Here is a 19,157-nt window from a genome sequence, read left to right on the forward strand (position 1 = left end):
ACTGCTAAAGTTTGAAAATGAAAGATATTCAGAAAATAGAATCTTGTTACTTTGGAAAATGTTGGGGATTCAGATAATTAATTGATGTAAAATGGGTTTTTCCCCCCCTTCTTTCTCCAATCTAAGCCTTTCCTTTTAATTGTTTAAGGCATGGTCCAAATGTGAATTCCAGATTTTCAGTTTGAATCCTACCAGTATTTATATTCAGAATTCAAATGAGTACAGTGCTAGGTTTGCTCATATACAATGTTTTTAAAAGTTCTCTTCTATTTTTTCCCCCCATTGGGACTACAAGAAGCCAGAGAGAGAAGAGAGAGGGTTGAAGGGAGAGGGAGGGAGAGAAAAAGGGAGAAAAGAAGGAAGAGAGAGAGAGAGAGAGAGAGAGAGAGAGAGACAGAGAGACAGAGAGAGACAGAGAGAGACAGAGAGAGAGAGAGAGAGAGAGAGAGAGAGAGAGAGAGAGAGATTCAAGTAGATCTATGTCTAAACTCGTCTGCCTGGCTCCCAGGCAGGGCTGGTCTCTGCCTACCCTGAGGAATTTGTATTTCAGGCACAGCACTAGTCACTCCCTTGTGCATCTGGCCTCAAACCTTTCCTTTTGAAGACCTGGTCAATGTCATTCAGGTGAACCCTAAGCCTGGAACACATTCAATACATGTTTGCAGAGTCAACAAAACACCTTCGATTTATTTGCTAGCTTTTCAAAATACTAGACTTGCAAGTATAGATTGTCAAGTATGTAGTATTCAACAGTACCTTTTCAATGTCTGGAATTTATTAAGAAGTTGGCAGGGAAGATATGCTGGGGGATGCTACAGTCCAATTTCTGGTTGCACAATTGTTTTTCACTGTACCTGTCTAATAAAAGTTTAGATAAAATTTTAATTCTCTGGGCTGGTAACGTGGCTCCATAGTAGTGCTTGCCTAGCATGCATGAAGCCTGGAGTTTAATTCCTCAGTACCACATAAACAGAAAAAGTCAGAAGTGGTGCTGTGGCTCAAGTGGTAGAGTGCTAGCCTTGAGCAAAAGAAGTTCAGGGACAGTGCCCAGGCCCTTAGGTTCAAGCCCCAGGACCGGCAAATAAATAAAAAAAATAAATAAATAAAATGTAATTCTATGGATTAAAAGGATCCTACAGAAATCTCAGGGTCTTGTGAGCTGAGGCACAGGAGTTCTGAGAGATTAGGCTCTAAGAGTGAGAAAAGGTGACAGGTGCTGGTGGCTCACACCTGTAGTCCCAGCTACTGACAAACCCGAACAACTCTTATTGTCCATGAATCAGCAAAAAGTTGGAAATGGGACGGTGGGTCAAGTGGTAGAGTACCAGCCTTGAATGAGAAAAACAAAACCAAAACCAAACCAAAAACCAGCAAGAGCTCTAGGCCCTGAGTTCAAGCCCCAGTGCTGGCCCAAGAGTGAGTGAAATCCAGCAGAGCTCAGTGCAACCTGACACGGCTAAAGCCGAGACATCTTCCAATTTGAGACTCATTTTCTTATATGTGTGTGTGTGAGTGTTTGACAAAGGCTAGACAATGGTTGTTTGAATTAATCTAGAATGTATACAATGCAGTTCAGAAATCAAAACTGTGGACTTTTGATTGAACAAATGAGTGGAGGAACGGACGCTCTGCACTTGAGCAGAGAAAGGTCAGCCCAGGGCGGCCTTCAACCACAGACCTATTCGATCACAAAGCCTTTCCTTTCCACGCCTTCACGTCCACGGGAGTTCTTGGTGGCTGTGCTGCGTGGTAAGCGTGCTTCACCTTGCCTTGGCAAGGCGTGCTAGGTTTGGCAGGGAAGTTTGATTTCCGGAATATTGTTTCCAGCCCAGGAAATGTCTCAGGTGGCTTGGTATGAGCGCACCATGCCCGCTCTTCAGGCTGGGGCTTGCTACCCACAGATGACATCATTTACTAATTTTCTCACTCAGGTGCCCCTCAGAAGCTCCTGCATTCAATTAGTCTCTGTTTCCTTTCCGAACCCCTCCTGTGAGCCTCCTCATGCCCGGGAATCCGCATTGCCTGATATGGTCGCTCCCAAACTCACGTGCGGAACCACCTTGCCTGGTAACATAGCAAAAGCATGTCTAATGTACATGTCAAAACCGCCACAGAATGGCAGGAATTCCTTTGTTGAAGCTTCATTCTCTGGAACAATGGGCACTATCATACCACACTATGAGCACAGAGCCTTTAGAATGCCTAACTGCCACAGGAAACTTGTTTATCCCAAGTCTAAGAACTATCTGAGACCCCAAAGTCAAGTGCAAATTAAAAAAAAGAAACTCTTTTTAAATTATGTAAGCTTGTCTCTCAACTGAGCTATCATGGAAGGTGAACTCCCAATCAGGCACAGCCTGTTTATTTGTTTGTTTATTTATTTATGATGACTTCAGGGCCTGGGCACTGTCCCTGACTTTTTTCTCTTAAGTTTAGTAGTGCTCTACCACTTGTGCCAAAGCTCTACTTCTGGCTTTTTTTGGTGGTTAATTAGAGATAGGAGTCTCATGGACGTTTTTACCCAATCTGGCTTTGAACCAATGATCCTCAGATCTCAGCCTCCTGCATAGCCAGGATTACAGGCGTGAGCCACCAGTGCCTGGCCTAGCTCATCACTTTAAGTGATCGCCTGTTTCCAATAAAAGTGAAATGGCTTTTAGCAAAATGAACATTACAGAGAGGGATATTGTATCTGAAACCACTCCTAAAGCACAAAAAGGATGAGCAGATTAGTGTCACCTAAAAGTCAGAAGAAAATCCAGAAGTCAGTAAGAAGGAAGTAAAAGGCCCCCAAGATTAGCAGAGCTAACGATGCAACCACACTTTGTTTCAAGATACTCAGTCTATCATATTCTTTGCCAATTTTGCAAATGACCAAATATTAACAATGTAACTGTATTATTCTATGGACGTTCTACCATTACTTTGTTTAAAACCCAGCAAGCCAATAATTGTTATACCGCACAGACTATGAACTAATTTGCTATCAGGGTAAATCTGAAATGCATTGTCCTTATAGATTATGAGACATTTTACAGTACAGTGAGCTGACTGGCGCCGTAGGAACACTGGACAAATATTTAAGAGTCCGAAGTGGTTCGCCTTCTCTTTCATTTTCAGATTGGTATTTGGCTTAATAAGTAACAGTCAAAATGATAGGATTCAAAAATAAATACATAGGAAAGCTGGGCTCCAGGCTGGGTGGAGAAGCCATATTGAGTTTCCATGGGACACTAGAAACACCAAAGAAAACACGACAGCCATGGGGCCCCATGGCTCAGTGTCCACCCATCTTGGCTGCTCCCTTCCTTCTAGCTGCTAGCCAGGGCCGGTGGCCTTGTTCCAGAAAGTGTCCTGCTGGCCACCCCTCAGGCACCCCTCAGATTCTTCTTCTGGAATTTCTTCTTTAAGAAAAACTGGTCCTTGCAATTTTAGTTTATTGTTTTTGTGTTGCTACCGGGACTTGAACTCAGGGCTTGGGTAACTGTCTCTTGGCTTTGACTCACCATCGTCAGACCTCAACCTCCTGAGTAGCTAGGATTACAGGAGTGAGTCACTGGTACCCAGATTGGTCCTTGCAAATTTTCAACATTTAGCATTTCCCCTTTCAAACAACCCTGGATTTTGTAATCACTGGTCTCCATCTGACTTGTCCAGAGTTGCCATCTGTGTTACAGATTTTGGAAACTTTTGCCCTGGCCCTTGGAGAACATTTTCTTGTGGTCATATCACTCTTTGTATCTCAGAGGAGCCTTACTGGGCTGAAAAGAGAAACATAGTTGGACTCAGGAGAGTCAAGTTCTACAATAACTGCACCCTGGGAAAGTTGCTTGTACACATTTCAATAAGCTCTATATAGCAGCGGTAAGAATAAGAACATTGTCCCAACTCAGTTTCCCAAATGGGAAGCCTAAATGTCCCAAGTGATATTTCTTTAATTTGGCGGTATGGAGGATTGAACTCAGGGCCTCTTCACTTAAGCTACATCCAGGTCCTTTTGCTTTTTAGTTTGTTTTCTTGATAGGATCTCTTGCTTTGGCCTGAACCAGTCTTGGACTGAGATCTTCCTAGCTTCACTTCCCAATCCATTGGGATTATAGGTATGTGTCACCACACCTGGCTTGTTTTTGTGATAGAATGTTGCTGGCTTTTTTCCAGGAGTAGGCCTCAAAACTAGGATCTTCCTGCCTCTGCCTCCCAAGTAGCTCAGATTACAGGTGTGTACCACCACACCTAGCTTTCCCAGTATTCTTAAAGGGGAACTTGGTCCTCACAGTGGGTGCTATACATCTCAACCTTGATATTCTTTTGATAGGTCTGCATGTAGGCTTTGAACCGTCTTTTAACATATAGTAGTTCCAAATAACTGTTTTAAATGAGCCATCAGACTATGTCCTTCCCTTGTACCCCGAGGTAAAGAAACTGACCTATGGAAAGGTTTAGCAGCTTCACATATCTGGAAGTTTCCCAGAGCATCAACCACATGCTGCAGAAGAATTCTGGGAAGACAGAAGATGAACCGATATGAAACAGTATAATGTTTTCTATGCTTGTGAGATGACAGCGCTTGCATGTTGTGTATAAAGAAGGGCCAAGGAATTCCGGGCTTGGACCACTGCCGTCTTATCCCTAGATGATTTTTCCTCAAAGAGATGTGCAAATTCCTGTGGACTACTCTGTCTTGTAAATGGAAGCTTCCCCTTGGGAAAGCCATGTCCAACTCCTTATCTACTGTCCCTGAGTGCCCGACTGTCACTTGCTTGGATGGATCTGCATCCTTTGGGCTGGACAGTGTGTTCTTAAACCCTCTATGTTACATAACAACACGGTGTGAGGTGAGACCAGTATGGAGTACATGTGGATTCATTTTGCCTCTTAATAGAAACCAAAAATAAATCTTTTGAAAAGCCCACATGTCACCTTCCATACAAACATATCCATTTTTAGTAATGAAGACAAGTAGAAAATGAGGCTTTACCAGGAAAAACCACACATTTTTCCAACTCCAGCTTGTAATCAATTCGTTTGTGGCTCTGTTGGGCTATGCTTTACTTCAGTATTCTGTCCCTGGACAGATCTGGCAGCCTATTACACAACTTAGACAAATAAAAGATTGGCTTTGCTTAAGCTTGCCATACAGAGCCTGATTTTTCACACTTTATGTGTTCTACTGTTTTCTTGTTCTTTTTTTGAGGCAAAGTCTCTGTCATCCAAGTTTTGGAAGTTTTCTTTAGAAATGGTCTCTTTATGTAGTTTAGCCTTGGACTCACTATGTAGAACAGACTGGCCTTGAACTTGAAGCCTTCCTGCCTCAGTTTCTCTAGTCCTGGAAATACAAGTGTCCACCACCACATTTGGCCAAGACTTGAAATTACCATTCTGTGTTGGTTATCATTCCCATGTTACTGTCCTCCACTGTGACACAGCCTGAGGTGTCTGGCTGTCTCCTGGGTTATTTCCTGGGATGCTCAGATCTACACTTGCCTTTACTCCAAGCAACTCCATCCGCTCCTGGCCTTCCATCTGTGAAAGGTAGTCCTGTCTGCCCACTCTGTGGCAGAGCTTGGGGTTAACCCTAGATTCCCTGGGTGCCCCTCCCTGTTTGAGGACCCACCACCAACCACCAAGACCTTTAACCTTCCCTCCCTTTATCCATCCACTCAGTTCCTGGGTCTCAGGTAAACGTACCTGAGATTATCCCATAGCAATTTCCGGAATTACTCTAACCACCCCCATTGGTTTTCCTGTTTCCCGGCTGCCAGCTTACAACTGGGCTCCCAGTTGTACGCAACAAAGACTGATTCAGTAGAGCAAAGGCATCTTTGCTGGCCTCAACAAAGGCACAACTTGGTAGGAGTGCAATGTGATTTAGGTGCCACTCTAGAATGCAAAAGATCAGACAATGAAGCATTCCTCCATAGCAGCCAGGCATAGAGTACAGTTATAGTATATTCTCTTCCTGCCTCAGACTCTCAGCTACCTGACGCAGGAAGATCACCTGAGTTTGAGGCCAGCCTGGCAACATACACGAATACACTAATGTATAAAAACTGTCTTTCATAGTCTTAAATCCAATTGATAGGAAGAGTGGATTAACCAATGAGTCAACTAGAATAAACTGGTACATATCTGCTACTTTAGAGTCCATATATATATACATACACACACACACACACACACACACACACACACACACATCAGCATTTCAGAGAAGGGACTGGTAGAATTGGGGATCAGATTTAGAGCAAGATAAATGTTCTACTACTTCAGGCACACCCTTAGCCCTTTTTTGCTATAGGTATGTATTTAGGTCTGTCACTTTTTTTTTTGTCTGAGTGAGAGTTGAACCTCAAACTTCCTCCTTATATCTTCCACAAAGCTGGGATTATAGGTGAATATCTCCATGCATAACTTGGATAGAGAAATTTCAATATAATCTCTGGACAAGTCTTTAGGAAGTTTGTCAGAGTAGTCAATGAAGAGACAGTGACTGTACATATATAACTTAAGAGTTATGTAAATGGAAGATAAATAACTCATAAAAGAGTCCCTTTCCTTAAGAGTAAACTAGATAAATATAGAATCCCGAGCGCTAATATATTGTGGGTGTGACAGGTAAGAATCTGACCTTGGATAGACCCCAAGGATATATTTTGTTGGCTACATTCAGGCTTCCTCTTTCCTAGGTAACTGTTACATATCTGCCTTCATAAACTGTCCCCCAAGACTCCCTTCTTGTCCACTCTGAGATGGTGACACAATGCCCACTCCACCTCTACCACATCCTCTGCCTTCTTCCCAGATCCACAGATGAACCCTCTTCGCTCTTTTAGGCTAATGCCAGGCCCTGTGTTGGCACAATAGAGTCCAAACTTCTCCAGGATGTCCCTCTAGCAGCTACCCCCAAATCCTCAACTCTCTGACTTCTGGAGAGTCAAGGTCAAGTCCTTCATGAGTTGCCCTTGATAGCTCTTGTCACTGGCAGAGTATTTCACTTTGTTGACTGCAAGACTCTTTGGCCTGTATTTTCTACTTTGCTGAATTGTAGTCCCAATCTGGCATTCCTATTCTCTTACGTGGCTTTATTTTTTCCTGGTAGTACTGAATCCATGTGAAGTTTATTGTAGTTATGGTTTGTCTTCTACATGGATATATACAGGGCCTACAAAGACAGGATCTTCACAATTTCTCCATTTGGTACATTGCTTTCTTCTGGTAGACCAGCTCCTTTAGCTGCATGACTGGGTCATAGGACTTGCTCAACACTATCTGTTGATTTACTGAGGTCCCAGCCCTTCCATATCTGAGGAAATGTGTGACTTGAAGGAAATCATATCTTATATTCATCCTTTCTCTCTCTGACAGAACTGGGGCTTGAACTCAGGACCTGGGTGCTGTCCCTTTGCCTTTTCCAGTCCAGTCTGATGCTCTACCACTTGTACCACTTGAGCCACTGCTCTATTTCCAGTTATTTATTTATTTGATGGTTAATTGGAGATAAGAGTCTCAGGATTTTCTGCCAGAGCTGGCTTCAAGCCTCATCCCTCAGATCTCAGACTCCTGAGAAGCTAGGATTACAGGAGTAAACACCTGTATCCAGCCAGCATTGATCATTTTTGAAATACATTACATGGAATTGGAGTAAGGATTAAATGATATAAAGGATTCAATATTTTCACACATTTCCTTTATGGTTTAAAGTAAATGAACAAATGGATTACACTCCACCATTAGCTAGAATATTACAATAATCTTTCAGCATCTCAGTTGACCATAAAGATGTCTGTGCAACCTCAGGTTGGTATGGTTTGGGGAATTTAGCATACTGCAATGACAACGCCTCTTTCTTTGTCTTCTGCCTACTATTAAAGATCCTATAAAAAGTCCAGTCCTGATTTAAAAAAAAATTGAACATATAATCAAGTAGTTCTATGTCTGGTCTAGGTTCTAGAGTAAGGCTTAGTTTAATAAGGATGCATTAGCAGTTAATGGGCAGCTCATGTAGAAAAACGAATCATCCATACGAGCCCCACAGGTGATGGCATCAGACACTTCCTCCCATTCCTCTCCGCCCTCGGTTGCTACAAAGCCAGTTGCTACCAGCCTCCTCCCCCGCCCCCCCAGCTCTTAGTTTCAGGGTGGGGTCTGTGTTAGTATACAGGACTATGAAAGGAAATTTATCTCTGTCCCTTTATTTTTCCTCTTGGGGTTTTAATGGAAAAAGAGAAGGCGGTTCCCTTTTGCTATTGTTGCTGGGATTAAATACCTTAAAAAGCTCCCATTGGAGCCCAGTGAATTTTCCCACAACAACCATATTATATATAGTGGCTCCGTTCTATGGTACTATTAATAAAGCAGAACGCTGTGGCTACCAAGTGAGCCTGGGAACCTGACCAGTAACTGTGACAGAGTTTCAGTGACCAAGTGTTCTGAGTTTGAAGGTTGAGTGACATAGATTCACACATAGAACCTAACACATGGAAAAGCTGAGGGGGCCATCTGTACAGACCTGATCATTTCAGGAAGATGCCATCCAGATTGTTATGAACAACAGAGTGTCATACTTAGTGGCCTTAGGAGACTATTTCTATGTGTTTTTTTTTGGTCGGTCGTGGGGCTTGAACTCTGGGCTTGGACGCTATCTCTGTGCTCTTCAGCTCAAGGCGAGCACTCTACCACTTGAGCCACAGTGCCACTTCCAGTTTTCTACTGGTTTTATTGGAGATAAGAGTCTCATGGGCTTTCTTGCCCGGGCTGGCTTTGAACCGTGATCCTCAGATCTCAGCCTCCTGAGTAGCTAGGATTACAGGTGGGAGCCACCGGCGCCTGGCTGACTATTTCTACTTTGAATGGATCCTTGACTCTAGATCTGTAATTCCAGCACAGCACACGTGATATTCATCTCCAAAAATTTGGTGAGAACAAAGGACCTGCTGATTATAGTTTATGTTTTTCCTGGTGCTGGTCCTGGATCCTGAATTCAGGGTTTCACACACTTGCTTAGTTTTATCATTCGAGGTTCACTGCTGTATCACTTGAGCCACTCTTCTATTTCCAGATTTTTGGAGATAAGAGTCTCATGGACTTTTTGGTCTGGGCTGTCTTTTGAACTGTGACCTGCAGGTCTCAGCTTTCTGAGTAACTAGGATTATAGGCGCAAACCACCCATGTACAGCATCATGGCTTTTTAACAAAGGCTGTTTCTCTTCTCTCCCTTCTCCTCCCACTGATGAGACTTGTGTCTATTACTTTTACTTGGCTTTGTGCATCTTCTTACAAGTCTATTTTTAACACTTCTATATTTCTAAAAATGCACAGTTCCTGCCAATAGAAACCAGAAAATGGTTACTGCTCATTTCTTCTGGCTGACACACCTTGTCTGCAAATGGCAACTGCTCCCTCAGGAGGAAATCTTTTCCATCCAACAAGCCTTTCTGCCTTCCAGCAGTCTGTGCCAGGCTGTGAAAATCACCAGCTTTGCTTGCCATGGAAGTGATGCTTTGGCAGTTGGGGCATCATCCCTAGAGTGAGAAAGACTCCAAGCTCCCATTTGCTAACCATCCTACATTTTCAGTTTGTTCCCTGGAAGTCATTCTCCAAAATACGCAAGCAAGAGCAGCTCACCTAACCGGAATGGCTCATGTTACCAATTATGGTTAGCCTTAAAGAACATAACAAATAGACAGCTCAGATCTGCTGTCAGGAAGAGATCTGTGCCTGACATCAACAGCTGGACAGAAAGCTGTCCTGTCACCAGCCACACAATGGTGTGTCTCCCTCCCTTCCACCTCCCTACCACTTCCTGTGTGCTCAACTCCTGTTATCCCCACGCCTTTTCTGTAACAATGGGCCTTGCTTTCTTCTATTCATTGAATCTCTTTGGAGGAAACCCTTTTCACCTTCCATCTGCAATTCTTTATCCTCTGATGTGTAGATACAGAGGTTCCCTGTAAGAGATCACTTGACTCAGTGCTCTCTGAAGTCATCTCTAGAGTCAGAAACTTGGGAAACTGAATGGATCATCTTGTTCTGGAGAAACCCCTTACCACCCCTACACCTTTCCTCAAGGTCTAGTAGAGTCCATTTCTTGCAGTATGTCACAAAAGAACATCACTGGCATGGCCTAACTGGTAAAAGATAATTGGAGCACTTTTCAAAGAAGCCTTCAGTGCTATTTTAATAAATCATTGTTTTAAGAAAATGTATGGTTACTTCTTCTGGTTTCTTGAAGAAGAGGCTTACTGGGCAAAAATATTAAATGGTAGGTTATTTCTGGAGTATAGTGAACTTTTAATTGCCCAAGGGTTATTTAGAGTTCCAGAAGCAAATGCTGAAAGAATAATAATATATGTGAAAATGCACACAAGAGATGAGTTCTTCTGATCATCAAGGATAACCAGACAGAAGGGGGAAAATGAAACATTCTTTGGATAACTGATGAAATTAACAACTTCCTCTTGAAATCAGGCTTTGGCATTTTGAACAGAAGAGATTCTTGGGTAATTTTCAGGAAGTGCTTTTTGTTTCAGTGATAATTAGTAGTTTCAACTTGATGAGAGCTACAGATTTCCTATAACCTGGGGAAGTGAATATATTGGTAAAAAGGAAGCAACGTCCACTCAAAAGTACTATAAGCAAAACAGACCACGACAAAAGTAAAAACCAAACCAAACAAAGCACTAGTTTTAGGTAAAAATTTGAAGATCAAGCACAAGGCCTGGTAATAAAGGCCTATTCAATTTTTCCCCCCTTTGGATATCTTTAGGAAGCTTAAAACCAATCAGCTGGAAACTTTATCTAGAGCTCCTAAGAATATAATGAAGCTTTACCAAGGCTACTATAAAGCGAGGCGTCTTCCTAGTGTCTACAGAGTAAGTAGTGTTCTCACTGGGAGCCACTGCAGACAGGTGAGCTTCGGAACCATTGCCTGCTACCAGAACGCTAGGATTCACGGACTTCAACAATCACAGAAGCCTGAGCTACAGGGTTGGCCACAGTGCTCCCCTTTCAGCCAAAGACTTGGTTGGGAGGTGGGCTTGTTTTGTTCCTCACAGTGCATACTCCATCTCTTCAGCAAGTTGTCTGGGGTCCGGCACCGCCCACTCCCATTCATTTTACTTAATGTAAGAGCATGCGCGCGCACATGTGCACACACCAATCAGAAGAAGAAAAAGTCTTCGGAATTAGTTGAAAAAAAAAAAACCCTCTGTGGGTGATTTAGCTCTTGTCCATTCTTACCAGGCTGGTTGTTTAACTGCCTGATTAAAAAAAAAAAATCTTACAAGCCCCCCAAAGCACAGAGGCACTGTCACACTCTTATCAGTCAGTATCAACAGCCTAGGGGAGAAAAATCAAATCCCAGTCCAATCTCTAGGCACTTAAGAGCAAAAGCCTGCCAGATCTTGGCTTGGGGGTGGGGTGGGGGGGAGGGTCATAAACTGACACTGAGAAAGATGCCACCTCTGAGCCGTGCTCTCCAGAAAGAACCCATCTCTGGGCTTTCCCTCTGGAAGGGGCAGCTCTTGGGCCAGTGCCCACAGAAGCCTTCCTAACCCCCATCAGGCAGGCTGGTTGAGGCCAGGCCTGGGGATGGGGGAGAGGAGGATGATGAGGGAGGCTCCAGAGTGTCCTGGCGACAGACCCTGGATCGGGGCGCTGCTCCCAGGCTCATTACCCAAGTCCCAGAACACCAGGGAGAAGGCTTGCCGGGGCCTGCGGCTCCCCGCTCCCAGACCCAGCTTGGCAGGGTGGGAAGAAGACTGCGGGTCCGAGGCTGGCTGCCCGCCCCTCGCCCCGCCCCGCCCCGCTCCTTTCTGGAGTCTTGGGCCCCCACGCACCCCGGGGTGACATAAGGCAAAAGGCGGGAAGCCCCCCCTCCCCTTCAAGGTCCGGGTGGCCGGCTTCCTTCGGGCCCCGCGGGGGTTGGGGGGGGGAGCAGAGGTCTGCACCCCCCCCACCGGCGGTGGGACCCCCCCCCACCCCCAAGTTAGGCGACAGACTTCCCAGGAATGGCGCCAACACGAGGAGTCCCGTGGAGAAGGCGAGGTGAGGCCTGGGGAGGGGCGAGGGCGCACCCCCACCCCCCACCCCCCCTCGGCTCGGGTGGGAGGGATCCTCCCCCTCCCCCTCCCCCAGCCAGCCGGGGGATGAGGTCATCCTCCCCTCCCAGCCCCCCGCAGCCGGGGGAGCCGGGGGAGCCGGGGGAGCCGGGGGAGGGAGGAGAGCATCGCCCGTGCGCGGGGCCCCGGGGAAGCCAGGGGGGCGGACCAGGCCGTCTGCAGCGGGGTGTGTGTGTGGGGGGGGGGTGGAGGGAGGGAGGGGAAGGGGTCCGTGGCCGGAGATCGTCCCGCGGCTCTGCGCCCCCCCTGCCCCGCCCCCCTGCGTTCCCCCCCCCCCCCGCCCTGCACCCCTGCGCCCCCGCCCCGCACCCCTGCGCCCCCCCTGCCCCGCCCCCCTGCGTTCCCCCCCCCCGCCCCGCGGCTCTGCGTTCCCCCCCTCCCTGACCCCTGCGCCCCCCGGGCTCTGCGCCCCCCCGCCCCGCACCCCTGTGCCCCCCGCCCCGCACCCCTGCGCCCCCCGCCCCGCACCCCTGCGTCCCCCGGGCTCTGCGCCCCCGCCCCGCACCCCTGCGCCCTCCCCTCCCCGACCCCATGCGCCCCCCCGCCCCGCACCCCTGCGCCCTCCCCTCCCCGACCCCTGCGCCCCCCGCCCCGCACCCCTGCGCCCCCCCACACCCCTGCGCCCCCCTCCCGCCCCGCACCCTCCCTCCGCTCCCTTCCAGTTCACACCCCGGCAGCGCACCCCCCCACCCGGCTCCTACCGTGGGTTCTCCAGGCGTGCGCCCCGGGCTCCGCGATCTCCCGTGGGCGCGGCGCGGGCCGGGCCGAGGGCGCTGCGGGCTCCGTGGCGCGCGCCGGGCAGGTACCGGCTCTATATAGCCAGCGCCCGCCGCGGGCGGACCCGGCGTCCGCTCAGCCCGCCTCCTTCAAAATAAGAGTCCAGCGGCGGCCTCGGGTCTGGTCTGCACCAGCCAGGCACCGGAGGCGTGGCTGGGGGGGGGGCTGAGAAGCGGGGGTGGGGGGGCAGGTTAGGAGGGTTCCTGGATCCCTCCCCACGCCCCTTCTAACGTGGTCCCAATCTTTGATTCTTTCGAGTCGCCCATCCCATCCTGGGAGAAGCCACGTTGAGATATGTGTGGCTTCCCTGGAACTTTAGTGAATGGATAACGGGAAAGAAGTAAACTTTTCTAAGCCGTTCAGAGAGGTGGGCTGACGGCTATGGATGATGTTCTTGTTTAATTCGGTGTTTCTTGTACAGACTGGAAAGAGGCGTCCTTGGGGGGCGTTCCGGGGGAAGGGAAAGTTCAGGAAGTGGCCAAGGGGAAGGGAGGACACTCTGGGGGTGGATTTGCCTGGACCAGCAAAATGAAATGTGCAGGTTCAGGTGGAAAAAGCACACGCCAACCCCATGCATGTTTCTTTCCTAAGAAAAAAAAGTTCTCGATTTCCAAAGAATATTTCCCCCATTTCCATGAATGCATTCACTCTGCTCCATGCATAAATGGAGCAATAAGTCTGGGAGTGCTTGTGGCCAGAGATGCATTGTATTCTCATTAAACAAACCTCTAGAACCAAGTTCCCATCCTTCCACCTCCTGTTCCTCTTCTGTCATAAACTGCTGAAGGCCCCAGTCACTTGTTTTAAACTTTTACACCCAGAGGATTTATGTACCACTATGTTAAAGCTGGAAATTGGGTTCCTTAAGTTCCAGAATTAAGGCTGGGTCCTGGTGGCTCATACCTGTAATTTCCTAGCTACTCAGGAAGCTGAGGTCTGAGGATCATGGTTCAAAGCCAGCCTGGGCAGGAAAGTCCATGAGACTCTCATCTTCAATTCACCACCAGAAAACCAGAAGTGTTGCTGTGGCTCAAAGAGGTAGGGTGATAGCCTTGAGTGAAAGAGCTCAGGGACAGTGTCCAGGCCCTGATTCAACCCCCACGACCAATAAAAAAAAATAAAAAATATAAATTCCAGAATTAATTTCTTATGACAAAATTGTGACAGGCTGTGGGCTTAGCCATAAATCCTCTCTCCACCTTAATCAAGGACAGCCTGGCTCTGTGAATAATCCTCTAGTAGCTGGGCTAGCATCTACCTTCCAGTTCTTCCGATCTGTTTCTCTTGCAAGAGTGTATTTCTTAACCATGAAGACACACAAGTGTCCACAAGTGAAATGAATGAATGGGTGAAAATGTATGAACATGTATTGAACCTACATGAGTCCCACTGTAGGCCTTGCTAAGCCAATGGGAGACAGAGCCCAGGCAGGGAGGCGTGGCTAGGAGGCTAATCATCAGGCAAATGCTAATAAACGCCAACTAGATTTGAATAGCTAGAGGACTACTAGTATAAGTGGCCTAGTAATTTGCTCCTTATTTTCATTCCTGATATTCATGACAGGGTTTTTAGGCTTACAATCCTAAACCACATTTGTGTGTGTGTGTGTGTGTGTGTGTGTGTGTGTGTGTGTGTGGTGTGTGTGTGTGTTGTTGTGGGGCCTGAACTCTGGGCCTTGGCACTATCCCTCAGCTCTTCAGCTGAGTGCTCTACAACTTGAGCCACAGCACCACTTCCGGCCTTTTCTGCTTATGTGGTGCTGAGGAATCGAACCCAGGGCCTTGTGCACGCAAGGCAGGCACTCTACCACTAAGCCACCTCCCAGCCCCTCAACCAGATATTTTCTCACTCACTTTCTCTTTGTCCCCTAATCTCTCTTTCTAGATGAAAAATGATGTGTGCAAGATATACAAACCAGAAACCAGAAATGAATGTCATTCTTTCATTTTACTCCCACAAGTAAACACTGTTAACTGTGTAGAGTATATTTTTCCAGGTTTTTGTATGCGTAGCTAAATACAGATGTAGAACATAGATTAGGTCATCATTACATATGATTCTGTAACCTATTTTATTTTTTTTAACTGGCATACCTTCTAGGCATAAGGCACTACTATCTTCAATTCAAAGAGGGCAATAGGCCAACATTTCTCTGGGTGTGGGGGAAAATTTTTAAAGTAGGAAATGCAGCCTTTCATGATGACACTTTGCCCTTTCTTTGAATTTGTAGTTTGTTCATCCCTCTGTCCAATGGCCTTTAGAGGGGGCGACAATGACACTGACTCCACCGGACATCAGGTGGCAGGTTGGCTCACAGGTTGCCATATGACATGGAAGGACAGGCTCTAAAACAATCTACAGACTTATGGTCTGTGTTACGAACTGTGGAACTCTGCTGCTTTCTTACCGACATAGTAATGGGATCCATTTGCTGCATTTTAAAATCATAGTTCTTACATTTTTGTGACTTTAGGGTATGACAACCGAATGCATGAATAGCCAACCATCTGTTACTACCCTTTTCAGGGTTTCCCATCCATGAGAAAGTGAGTGAAGGGCGGAAGAGAGGAGGAAGGTTGATGAGGGAAGAAAACATTCATTTATCAAGAGCAGAAAGATGAGCTCTTAGAGCTGCCATCTCTCCACCTGCCTTCCCCCGGCTACAGGTGTCCATTAGGATGTGCTCATGCAGGCCCGTTTTCATTTTCCAGCGTGGAAAGCACAGAGGACCTCAGGGGCTGATGCAAAGCGAGAACTATTGTAACGTTTTCACCTTTGTATTTTTTTGTATTTTATGAATGAAGTATGGAAGAGGTGTTCAGAGATTAGCAGTCAACTTGGGCAAGGAGAATTTCTGCCAAGCTTAAAAAAACACTCTAAGCTCTTCTGTACTGTAAAGATTTCATTCCACTACTTCCTTTTTCCATGTTTTGCTCCTCATTCCCCTTTAGTTCACATTCAAGGTTCTATGGAGGTTAGGGCAGAGGAAGTACACAGAGAGTAAAACATGTAGGCCTTTCCCTGCCCCATAGCTGTCCTCCTATGCAGATTGAGGGTTAAGTACTGCAGAGTGGCTGAAATAGGTAAATTCAATTTGTAGTAAAGCATTTTGCCCAATTTTCCAAGTGAGTTTGGGGAGATGTGGAACGGGTGAAAGTAATACTTAGAATCATTACTTCTTTTTCTTATTCATAATCTCATAAATGACAACAGTGAATGGTAGGTAGTTAAAAGCTAAAAGGGCAAAAAGAATAGAAAAACAAATGGTATTCAATGAACATGGTGGAGTGAAATCATAGATAGATATAGATACAGATATAAACATAGACAGGTGTGTATGTATGTACTTGGGATAAAATAAGTGCCAACAGTTTCATATATGAAAATATAAATGGTACATGTACATTTAATTTATTTATTTTTTTGTTGGTTGTGGGGCCTGAACTCTGGGCCAGGGCGCTGTCCCTCAGCTCTTCAGCTCAAGGCTAGTGCTCTACCACTTGAGCCACAGCGCCACTTCCAGTTTTTTTCTGCTTATGTGGTGCTGAGGAATCAAACCCAGGGCCTTATGCATGTGAGGCAAGCACTCTACCACTGAGCCACCTTCCCAGCCCCCACGTGTACATATTATATGTATTTATATTAGAAATAACATATTCCATGAAGAGGTATATTAAATGCTATGATTTAGCCACATCTACTGCCGGTAGATACTATATGCTATCCTATAGATGGTTTCTGAGAGTTGTTTTATCATTTGTAAAGTAGAGGTAAAAACATTAACCCTGGACTGCCGCTGCAAAGATATTCTGAAATGTCAGGGCAACAACACCATGTTCGTACAGATGAAGTGTGCTTGCGTGTGTGTGTGTGTGTGTGTGTGTGTGTGTGTGTGTGTGTGTGTGTGTGTGTGTGTGTGTAGTAGGGAGAGAGAACATAGAGAGTTCACAGAATTTACTCAACCAAACAGCTAGCTAGAGGAACTGTGATGTCAGTCATCAATTCTAGAGTCCAAATTCCAGGGAATATAAGATTGGAGTGAAAAGTATATGTGCATAGAAAATTGATAACCTAACGCTCACTACTAAGATCTTGGTTAACAATTTATCACTGCAAACTTTCTGAACAATAATATCTGCTTGACCCTGAATAGTTCTGTCAGCATCTAAAACATGTCCTGCTGGGACATGACTCATTACTGATTATCCTTTTCCAAATCAAAATGGAAGGCTGACCTCAGATAAAATGGTTCATAGATTCCACTAGAATTACTAGTATGTTACTAGAGGGAGAGCTAGAAGTAGGAATTTGCCTTTTTAGGTGGCACTACTGAGTGAATGATTCGTTTTTTCTTTATATATCTATTTGTTTATTGTAAAGATACTGTACAAAGGGGTTACAGCTACATGACTAAGGTGATGAGTCCATTTCCTATCGAGCATTGTTACCTCCTTTGTTTTTCTGCTACCATCCCTGATTAGTTTTTTTATAATCGCTTGACTGTTTAGTTTAACTCTGTTCTACAAAGGAAACTTGTAAGCTTATAAATGTGGTGACAGATACTTGACAAAAATGCGATCATGAGATTAGAATGACATTTCATGCTCATCTCATGGCAGCTGACTAGGTGAGATGAGCAGACATTTTCTCAGCCGATTCTCCTGGAGCAATTACTTCTGGTGACATGGAATTGGATGACATATGTCACTGGGCATTAAGAAAACAGCCAGATGAATTGTCATTATCTGGAGGACCTAGGAATCCAGGAAGTAAGACCACCTTGGTGATGGCATTGCAGTGGGGTTAGCATCTTGTTCAGAAGGATGACGTGAATGCGGAGGAATGCACGGGCTTCAATAGGCTGCACGCATGGAGGGCGCTATGTTTACAGAAGGATGGAGTCGGCCTATCTTCCTAACTCAGATAAACCTGTCATCTCTACAACCTGCTGTAGTGTGAACGTCTCCCCCCAAAGAACAGACTGGAAACCAAATCTCCACTGCAGCAGTGTTGGGAGGTGGGGTGTCATGAGGGTGTAAGGAATGGATTAACCCTGATAGACCAGTGGTGCATTAGTTATCATGGTCCAGATAAAAGGATGACTTTGTGTGCCTGCTCTCCCTTCTCTCGCTCCCTCTCTCCTTCAATGTTTCTTTTCTTTGTTGTTTTCCTTTCTTTTTTGTTGGTTGTGGGGCCTGAATTCTGGGCCTGGGCGCTGTCCCTCAGTTCTTCAGCTCAAGGCTAGCACTCTACCACTTGAGCCACAGCACCACTTCTGACTTTTTCTGCTTATGTGGTGCTGAGGAATTGAACCCAGGGCCTCGTGCATGCAAAGCAAACATTCTACCACTGAGCCACCTTCCCAGTCCTCTCCTTCAATGTTTCTGACTCTCACTCATGCACAATAGCATAATGGTGCCCATCACCCATGATGACCCGACAAGAAGGCCCTTAGGAGATGCTGGGTCTTGAACGTGGGCTTTCCAGCCTCTGAAACTGAGATCAAATTTCTCTTTAAAATAAACTATTGTGGTAGTGTTATAAAAGACACAAACATACCAGAACACCTTGCTACTACCAAACCTTTCACATCCGTGATGTGAGTTCTCAGTACAACTGACCTTGCCATCCCTCCTTCCCTCTTTCCCTCCCCGCTTCCTCCACCCATTACTCTCCCCTCCCCCTTCCTTTTTCTGCTTTAAGTAGTTCTCAACATAGGGACTTACACTTTTTGTCCAGGTCTGGCCTTGGACCTGATCCCTTTTACCTATACCTCCAAAGTAGCTGGAATAACAGCCATAATTCCCAAGTTGTTTGTGGAGATAGGGTCATGTTAATTTTGGGGGGGGGAGGGGCTGGGCCAACCTTAAACTATGAACCTTCTGATTCTCCTGATTCTTCTCAAATGGCTATGATTAAAAGCATGAGCCACAGTGACCAACAAATGATAGACTTTTGGAATAGAGTTGACAAAATAAAATTTGGAAAGTGAAATTTTCAAGGCAAGGGGAAAGAAACAACAACAACATAAAAACTAAATGCAGCCTGGCCAATTTTAAAACCAAGCTCTCTTCAAATAAGTATCTCACCCTGTGCACAAGGCCTCATTAGAGGTCCATTTACGGGCAGTTGGGCAGGTCCCTGTGTTAGCCCTTTGTTACAGCCTGTTCATGAGCTTATAGGTGGTGATGGTTTTTATTCCAGCTTCACTGTGGGCGGTACAAGTAGAAGCTTGACCTAACTTTGGTGTCATTGTTCCCT

At 46.0% G+C, this 19,157-nt stretch overlaps 1 protein-coding gene across 4 annotated transcripts in view; it reads right to left on the reverse strand.

Annotated features, from left to right (window-relative positions):
• Palld (palladin, cytoskeletal associated protein) overlaps nucleotides 1-19,157 on the reverse strand; it is a 333,844-nt gene that overhangs the window by 58,924 nt on the left and 255,763 nt on the right. Inside the window, exon 1 of one of the 4 annotated variants that reach the window (XM_070016514.1) lies at nucleotides 12,821-12,897. The exons of the other annotated variants lie outside the window; for them this stretch is intronic. The gene's annotated coding sequence lies outside the window, so the exon portion shown is untranslated. Of the gene's footprint in view, nucleotides 1-12,820; nucleotides 12,898-19,157 lie in introns of those variants that run through there. 4 annotated transcript variants of the gene reach the window in all.

This window comes from Dipodomys merriami, unplaced genomic scaffold (genome assembly GCF_024711535.1).
Source record: "Dipodomys merriami isolate MVZ:Mamm:240054 unplaced genomic scaffold, mDipMer1.0.p SCAF_12, whole genome shotgun sequence".
Classification (NCBI taxonomy): domain Eukaryota; kingdom Metazoa; phylum Chordata; class Mammalia; order Rodentia; family Heteromyidae; genus Dipodomys; species Dipodomys merriami.